Source organism: Tinamus guttatus, unplaced genomic scaffold (assembly GCF_059628265.1).
Source record: "Tinamus guttatus ecotype Peru unplaced genomic scaffold, ASM5962826v1 Tinamus_guttatus_pri_ptg001083l, whole genome shotgun sequence".
Classification (NCBI taxonomy): Eukaryota; Metazoa; Chordata; class Aves; order Tinamiformes; family Tinamidae; genus Tinamus; species Tinamus guttatus.
In genome coordinates this window covers 618,428-628,005 of record NW_028289617.1, presented here as the reverse complement: position 1 = coordinate 628,005, position 9,578 = coordinate 618,428, and positions in this window count along the sequence as shown.

Here is a 9,578-nt window from a genome sequence, read left to right as displayed (position 1 = left end):
AAAGTGTGTTGCAATTTGTACTCTTTAGCCCTTGGGCTATTGCTGGGTGCCACTGAGAACGAGTTTGGCCCTGTCCTTTTTACATCCTCCCCTCAGCTGATTGTACCTGTTGATACGTTCCCCTCTCACTCTTGTCTTTTCCAGGATAAACAGGCCCAAATCGCTTACTCTTTCCTCATAAGATAGACGCTCCAGTTCCTTCATCATCTTTGTGGCACTAAGCTGGTCACACTCTGCAAGTTCCACATTCCTCTTGTCCTGGGCAGCCCACAATATTTCTGCACACAAGAGTCCAAGTGTGGCCTGAGGAGAGCTGAGGGGCACGATCAGCCCCCTCTACCTGCTGCCAACACTCCTTCTCATGCAGACCAGCATCCCTCTGGCCATCCTTGACACAAGGGCGCATTGTTGCCTCCTGCTTGACCTGTTGTCAAGCAGACCTCCCAAACTCCCCTCCACAGAGCTGCTTAAGAGAGTTTGCTTGAGAAGTCATTTCTGGAGCCAGGATTTCACCAAAGCACATGTAGAGATGGTAGTCCTTCATTCATGCTGCCCTTCATTCTTGTTGCTGCATGCTTCATTCATGCACTCAGGAAGCTGCATGCTTCATTCACACATTTCTTTGTTCATGCTGCAATGTGCACCGGCAAGGGGGATTTATATGTAAATGACTGACAGAACAAAGCCTTCACTCTCTATGAGGAGGGCAGCCTCACAACACCTGCTTGCTCTCCTTCACTCCCTCCCAAGCATTACACCACACTTCTCACACCTTGCTACCAGCATGGTCACCCTGCTCAATCACCTCCCACAAAAGACAGGCCTCACAGCTAAAATCACTAGCCACTGCATGCTTAGCGAAGCCTCCAAACATTGCCCCTGCTTCCTTTCATCCCTTCCCAGCACAGGCACCACGGCTTCTCCCACATTTCCCCTAGCAACATTTCCCTGACACCCACACATTGCACTCAGTCATTGCCAACAACATACTTTTCTCCTCAAGCCTAAGGTAATTCATCTCCCTTACTTAAATTCCTCAAACCACTTTTCCCACAGCAAAGACGCTCCAGTCCACTCATCATCTCCAGAGCCCTATGCTGCACTCTCCCCAGTAGCTCCATGTCCCTCCTGTCCTGGGGAACAAACAGCTGGTTGCAGCCCTGCACATGTGGCGTCCCCAGGGCCTGAGCAGATGGGCAGGATCCCCTTCTTCGACCTGCTTCCAACACTTTTCCTACTACAGCCCAAGGCAGCAAGGGCCGTCTCAGCCACAAGGGCACATTGCTGGTTCTTGGTCAACTTGTTGTGCACCCCAGGTCCTTCTCTGCGCTCTCTGGCCACTGCCTGCACCATGGGGCAAGAGGAGCTGGGGCTGCAAAGGGGCCTTGGAGCCTCCGGGGTTTCTTGTGCGGGGCCTATTTTGGGAGTGCCTCTTGGATCTGTGAAATGGAGGCCGAGCGGCGGGTGCTCCAAGCCCTGCTCAGCCAAGCACGGGCAGCGGGAGCCACAAGTCGCCCCTCCACGCAGGGAGAGGAGTCTGCAGAGAAGCAGAGAGCGCCTTTTGCATGGGCCCCTCTTGGCACTCTCCTTGCTGGGGCCTTCCCAGAGCCCTCCTGGGAGCTGCTCTGCAGGAAGGCTCTGCAGCCTGCACTCCAAAGGCCCAGGAGCGCCTCTGTCTTGGAGGCCGCGCACAGCAGGCAGCAACTCAGGGAAATTCAACTGAGCTGCTGAACTTGCCGCGTGAGGTCAAGATCCCTTTGGAGCCAAGCTACAGCCTTGTCTTCTACATGACTAAGCTGTGGGAAGAGGTAAAAGCAGTCAAAAGGGGCTAGAAAAGTCCCCTCCTCTTCCTTTCCTTGCCCTGACACAGCGAGCATCCTGCAAGAGGGACATTCCCAGAGCAAAGCAGTGGCACATGCTGCTGTCAGCGGGAGCTGCAGTCCTCAGTGGGACAGGGGCTGGTGCATGCGCTGCGAGGAGGCAGGAGGTGGCAGGAGCAGGAGCCAGGTGGTGTCCAGGAGGTGGGAGAGCAGGTCCCAGCGCAGCTCTGTGCCCAGGCAGGAGCTTGCAGAGCCAAGGGCAGCCTGGCGTGCGGCCCTGGAGAAGTGTGCAGCGGGGCCCTGCGTGCAGCAGGCAGCAAGGCGGCCAGGGGACGGGCTCCTTCCGGCAGGGCCAGCGATGCTCATGCAGCCCCAAAAGACTCTCGGCAGGGACCAAAAACTTCTTGTGAGCTCTGTCTTTGCAGAGCTGTAAATGCCAGGAGTTCTCTGCTGGGGAAACGGGTCAAGGATCCTTCTAGACACAGCCACGAGACAGGAGCTGTAGAGTTGAGGATTCTCCTACAGTGAAGAGTCTCCCAAAAAGAATAAGCTTTCCTTTGGGTACAATTCCCCCAGGCTTAGAGCTGAGCTATGTGCTGAGCATGGAATCACTCTCAAGCTCAGAGCCTGGAGAGCGCTACCCTATGGGCTGACAAATCTCCAAAGTGTCCTGGTCTCTTCCCTCATCCACCTTACCCTCATCTTGACATGCACAATGTATTTTAAAGCTTCAACAGACATCTAGTCTCTTTGCTCTTGCACATCCATCCTGTCACATACTGGACAATGAGTACAAGTGTCTGCAGGACCCCCATTTGTGGGAGTCCTCCAACCACAAAGACAACCTGCACAGACTGAGGAGAGGAGGCTACATGAACAAGGATGGCCAAGTGAGTTGTCCATGTGGGTGAGCAGAGGAGTTTCCGTGGGAGGGGGAGGCTGGGAGAGCGCTGGCTGCAGCCGCCCCGTGCGCGTGCAGGGCGCAGGGCTGCTGTGCTGCTGTCCCTGCAGGGGCAGGAGGAGCCCAGCGCTGGCTGCGGGCATTGCGAGCTGCTCTTGCGAGGCTGTGCGGCGCTGCCGCAGCAGCGGGTGCGTGGCCAGGCGGCGCAGCGAGGAGCACGGCTCCGCGCTGGCTGCTGGGAGCCAAGGCCCCCGGCGCTGGGCAGGGCCGCGCGCGCAGGGGAGCAGCTCCCGCGGGGCCAGCGCTCCTCCTGGCAAGGCAGCCTGCGCGGGAGCGCCACGAGCGCCGCCTCCTTGCTGCCCTCATCTCGCCATGGGGCGTCTGCAACCTGCGCCACTGCAGCCAGCACAGGCAGCACCTGGCCGCGCTCAGGAGAGAGCTCGACAAGACACGTGGGCCACAACAAGGAGCTAAAGCTCAGGGTTGACAGGGACACTTGGTGCTGCGGAGAGTTGGGGCTTCCCTTGTTTTCTCCCAGCAAGGCAGGAGCTGGAGGAGCGGGGAAGACTGCCCTGGCCTGACAGCCCTTGTGGTCTGGAAACGAGTGTGTGGGTCCGTGCTGAGCTGATGCAGGGTGCAGAATTTGGGAATGGGGGGAAAGTCGTCCCCAGGCACCCTCTGGGAGTTCTGAGGGAAGCCCTTCTCTCCTGGTGAACCCCTTCTCCATCCTGGGCAGTGGCCTCTCGGAAAGCATGACAATGCAGGGAGCTCCTGGAACAGGATCTTTTTGTTTCTAGCTGCAAACTGAGCTTTCTGCACTTTCAGGCATGGAGAATGGGCTAACAAGTCCACCATAACAGGCAGAAGTGTGATGGGAGCAGAGCAGACAACACGCAAGGCAGGCAAGAGCAGGGCTAAGGGGTGGCTCCAATCACTTCACCTCCTCCATCTCCTCTCTCCAGTTTGTTCACCATTCATTCCTCACGTCCTCCTGGTTTCAGTTGCAGAAGTGCTCCAAGGAGGAATGGCACGCTAAAACCCGCACCCCGTGGAGCTGGACTAGCCCGAGAAAACTGCAGGAGCTGGCGGAGAGCAGCTTGAGGGAGTGCTGGAGAGGGTGAAAGAGCTGGAGCCGTCGCTCCATGTGTTCAGGAGGGCTCCCCTGGCGCCACGCGGAGGATTGCCTGGTAGTGAAGGAAAGGCAGAGCATTCGGAGATTCCTCCTCCACCTGTGCGGGAAGAAATGTTTGGTGGCAGAGGTTGCGCTGCTTGCTTTTGGAGGGTTTTCCTCTGTGCAAGGGCAACATCCGATGGCACATGGGAGATCTCCTGCTCCATTTCCCCTAGACTTTCCTGTCCTTACACAAGGGTTAGGAATTCATCTCCATTAGCAACTGATCATTGTAGCCCAGTGCTGGGCAGAGCTGCAGCAGCTGCAGGTCCCTGCTGCTGCTGAGGGCACATTTGTGCCTGCTCTGCCCTCTGCAGCCCTAGGAAGCCATGGCAGGGGTAGCAGTGCAGGAGCTGCACCAAGGCTGCTCTCAGCCACAGCACATGGCGCCTGCAAGGTGCATGGCAGGACAAGAGAAGGAGCCCAGCAGCACACCAGGGGGTCCCAGGCCACCACCAACTCACAAGGGCTCTGCTGAGGACATGCACACCCGGCCCTGGGCACAACTGCCCTTCGCACTCATTGCACTGCCAAGGAACATGTCTAGACCATGGAAAAGAAAGCTGTCTCGAGACTATCAGGCGGTAAGGGCAGGAGTGGAGCAGGGAAGAAAGATGAAGGCATTCAAGGCTGCTTGCAGGGGTGTAAGCAGAGCCCCAATTGGAGCCCGGCCTCTGGGCAGGCAGCCACCAGCAGCACCATGGGGCTGCGTAAGGAGCCCTCCTTGGCACCCAGGAAGCCCAAGGCCACGCACTGCTCTCTGCCGCCAGGCTCAGCAGTGCCAGGGGGAGTCCAGCACACGCAGACCCTTCCTCACGGCGGCCCCCCTGGCCCCTTCCGCTGTCCTCCTCCCCCCACGGAGCACTGGAACATCCCAGAGGGGCAGTTATCGCCACGGGAACACGGAAGCTTCCCAGGGCTGCGCCTCACAGTGGCCCCAGTGCTGGCCACGCAGCAGCAAGGCCAGGTGAGCAGCAGGGCCGCGCAGCACCAGGGGCCACCCGTGGTGCCCACAAGATGCAGGGGAGCTGCGGGGCTGCAGGGCAGCCTGCGCGATGCCTCCCAGGGGAGGCCCCAAAGCCACCACGCGACACTTGGCGCTCACACCGCTGACATTGCCCTTCTCTCTCCTCTACTTGCCACTCGGCTCCCCAACTGCAAAAGGGCCTGCCGGGGACAAGGAGGCTGCCGCGGGCAGGCCCAGCTCTGTGCCCCACCACTCCCACACACGGAGACACCAAGCGGCTGCTGGGACAGAGACACCTGCTCTCACGGCTGCAAATGACAATGACTCCTTTTCTTTTGCAGTTGGTGGAGACTTAAAAAAATGGACAACTCTCCAGTTGAAGAGATGGAGTGGGAGAGCTCTGTGCAGGTACTGTGCGCGCAGGCAGAGGCTGCGTGGGGACGGCTGGCGTTTGGCTCTGCGAGAGCAGCTGCAGGGCTAGTGGCAGAGGTGGCAGGGAGCTCTGGCAGGCCTGGGTGCTGGGGCAGAGCTGCGCCAGGGCCAGGAGCGGCCAAGGCCTGGGCACCTGCTGCCTCAGCCCCTCTGCCGGCCTCTGGGCTGCGCTGGCCACGCCAAGCCTCTGCCAGGGCACCAATGACGGCAGCGCTGCTGCCAAAGAGCCTCTGCTCCACGGGAGCCCCCGAGCCGCTCCTCGGCCCTGCTGATGCCTCCTTTTCCCTTGCAGACCAAGCTCCCCTTCACCCAGGCTGCTACCAGGAAACGCTGGGCATGAGGACTCCAGCCCTGGACTCTTTTCTGGATTTTTTTCTATGTAGCGTCACAGTAGTTTTTGGTTGTTGTTGATACTGTTTATATTGTTTTTGATATTGTTGTTGTTACTGTTATTGATATTGTTGTCGTTATTATTGTTTTTGTTATTCTTTCTTGCTCTTGTTTAAATATATATTCCTGTATCATTGCTCATATGTTGCCAGTTTTTTCCAAGTGAGCTCAGGCACAAAAAACCATCCCCACCGCAGGTGTGTGTGTGGAGCCCTGTGTGCACCAGGGGCATGGGAGCAACAGCAAAAAATTCCTTCCTGGAATTCCATTCGCATGTGGCCCTGGGGAAGAAGCCCCAGCCCCACTGTGGGGCAGCTCTCAACTCTCCGGGTGGCGCACACAACGTGTCCCCGCAGGGCCCAAGCCACAGGCAAAGGGAAGCTGTTGCGCCCCAGGGACACGGGGCCTGGAGATGCAGGGCCGAACTCCACAAGCCCCTGGGGGACACAGGGCCCTGCAGGGCTGGGACACGCTCAGGGACCACGTCACGGGGGACAGTGTCCCCGGAGGCAGCTGGTGCAGAAATGGGCTGCTGCCAGGAAGGGCCCCGTGCTGGGGACTACGATGGAGGCTGCTCTGTCCCTCTGCCGTCTGCAGGGCCATCTGCCAGTTGCTCATGGTGACAACTCGCTGCTACAGGAGAAGAGGCCTTACGGCCTGACAAAACCCCACCACTGCCCTTCCAACATCACTGCCGTCCTGGGTGCCCACGGAGCCCTCCCAAGTCACACAGTCACACAGGGGTTGACGTTGGAAGGGACCTCTCGAGATCATCAGTCCAACCCCCTCCTGCACAAGCAGGGACTCCTACAGCGCGTTGCACAGGATCACACCCAGGAGGCTTTGGAAGAGCTCCAAAGAAGGAGCCTGCACAACCTCGCTGGACACTCGCTTCCAGTGCTCCGTCACCCTAACTGTCAAAAAGCCCTTCCTCATATGCACATTGAAAGTTTGTAGCAATTTGCATCCATTGTAACTGTGTTGCAATCTACACCCTTTAGCTCTTGGGCTATTGCTGGGCACCACCGAGAAGAGTTTGGCCCTGTCCTTTTTACATCCTCCCCTCAGCTGTTTGTACCTCTTGATAAGTTCCCCTCTCACTCTTGTTTTTTCCAGGATAAACAGGCCCAAATCGCTTACTCTTTCCTCATAAGATAGACGCTCCAGTTCCTTCATCATCTTTGTGGCACTAAGCTGGTCACTCTCTGCAAGTTCCACATCCTTCTTGTCCTGGGCAGCCCACAATATTTCTGCACACAAGAGTCCAGGTGTGGCCTGAGCAGAGCTGAGGAGAGGGGCACGATCAGCCCCCTCCACCTGCTGCCAACACTCCTCCTCGTGAAGGCCAGCATCCCTCTGGCCATCCTTGACACAAGGGCACATTGCTGCCTCCTGCTTGACCTGTTGTCAAGCAGACCTCCCAAACTCCCCTCCACAGAGCTGCTTAAGAGAGATTGCTTGAGAAGTCATTTCTGGAGCCAGGATTTCACCAAAGCACATGTAGAGATGGTAGTCCTTCATTCATGCTGCCCTTCATTCATGTTGCTGCATGCTTCATTCATGCACTCAGGAAGCTGCATGCTTCATTCACACATTTCTTTGTTCATGCTGCACATGTGCACCGGCAAGGGGGATTTATATGTAAATGACTGACAGAACAAAGCCTTCACTCTCTATGAGGAGGGCATCCTCACAACGCTTGCTTGCTCTGCTTCATTCCCTCCCAACCATTACACCACAATTCTCACACCTTGCTACCAGCATGGTCACCCTGCTCAATCACCTCCCACAAAAGACAGGCCTCACAGCTAAAATCACTAGCCACTGCATGCTTAGCGAAGCCTCCAAACATTGCCCCTGCTTCCTTTCATCCATTCCCAGCACGGGCACCACAGCTGCATTTCCCTTTGCAGCATTTCCCTACTAAAAAGCTGTCCCCAACACCCACACATTCCACATAAAATCTCTGTCAACAATACACTTTTCTCTTCAGGCCTAGAGTAATCCACTTGCCCTACTCAAATACCACCCTCCAACAATACATATGGAATGAGCAAGCAAAAAGGCACACACAGACACTGATGCAGCAAGAACATATGCTGGAGTTTGCATGCACTTTTCAAGGACTTCTCAAATAAGAATCTGGAAAGTCTTGCAGAGGCACCCACTGGCAGTGCACAATGCCACTCACTCATGCTGCAGGGAGCAGAGAATCTTACGCAACTTGTCTGCAGATTCTGGAAGGATCACCTTATGAGGATGACCATATCATGGCCGTGTCTTCTTCCACCTAATAGTATAAATGACAGCGCCTAGCACTGATAAGCGGAGCAGGAATCGGGAATGACACCTGACCAACACTTATGGCTGGACCGCCAGAATCCCTCCCTTACCCTTAACCCGGCACCCTGCACTAAAGGAAACTGCTTGCAAGGATGAGAATCCTCTGAACATTCAGGAAGAAATGTCCTAGCATTTACCACGTACAAGTAGTGCTTCCCTCATGTATGATGCTAGCAATTCTGTGTACGAGATTTGGGAAGGCCTCAGGGCATCCTCAAAATGTGTCAAATTAGATTCTTATACCAAGGACAATTAAAAATCAACCTGCTATTAATCCCTAAGTGTAGGGCCTTCCTTCACCTGACCTGCACACGTGTCCCACAGGATGCCCAAAGGGGAAGAACCCCCAGCCCCACCGCGGGGCAGCTCTCAACTCTCCGGGTGCCGCACACAATGGGTCCCCTCAGGGCGCAAGCCACAGCCAAAGGGAAGCTGTCCCGCCCCAGGGATACGGGGCCTGGAGATGCAGGGCCGAACTCCACGAGCCCCTGGGGGACACAGGGCCCAGCAGGGCTGGGACACGCTCAGGGACCATGTCACGGGGGGCAGTGTCCCCGGAGGCAGCTGGTGCAGAAAGGGGCTGCTGCCAGGAAGGGCCCCGTACTGGGGACCACGATGGAGGCTGCTCTGTCCCTCAGCCCCTTGGGGAACAGGGACTATGGCAGGTCCTAGTGCTCTTGTGATTTCCAGATCATCACTGTAGGCACCATCTGCTTCTCCAGCACAGCAGAAGACCTTTTGCTGAAGCTGTTCAATGTTCTGACTTCCAGGAGACACAGAGTTTGCTCAGGTTAAGTGCTTGGTAGGATTCCGTTGTTTCCTTTCCCCCCTGATGCAGTTAGAGGAGTAGTGAGGACACCTGCAGAACATCTCTCAAGGAGTCAGTGACCAGCAGAGCACACGGTGGCAAGTGTGGCATGTGAATCCACCCACTGAGGCAGGTTCCATCCGGGACATGCAGGCATTTCCTGTTCTGTCAGGAATATCAAGCTGCTTCTTGGGAAGTATCTCCTCAAGCGCTGCACAGCGGACATAAGGAGACAGTTTGAGTCAATTTGAGAGCTCCTCAGGAGACAGTGTGGGGCATCCTGCCTTGGCCTCCTAAAGAAAAGTCAAAACACTTCAGGGTTTCTTGGTCAGTGTAAGGAAAAAAAAATCAGTAAATAAAAATAAAAAAATGTAGAACTTGTCATGTTACAGAGAACTCCTAGAAAATAATATTTGCATTTTCATGGACTATAAGGAGTTTTCTAAGGGGTAGAGCATACATCATAGACAGACGTGGCCAGGAAAAATAAGTAAATAAGTAAAGAAAAGAACAAAACTTTTGCAAACGCCAAGGTCATAAGATAGATTGCAATAACCATCTTACACTGGACAAATACCAACGCAGGAGCTTGGGTATCAGTTTCACTCTCAAACACTGAAGTTCCACATTGCCTGCATGAAGGATATATTCTAGCTTTAAACATTCCAGGATGGCTCAGATTGGAAAGGGCCTTCAGAGACCTTGTTCATCCTCACGCTTTGACAGGGCTACCTCCAGCAGGCGGC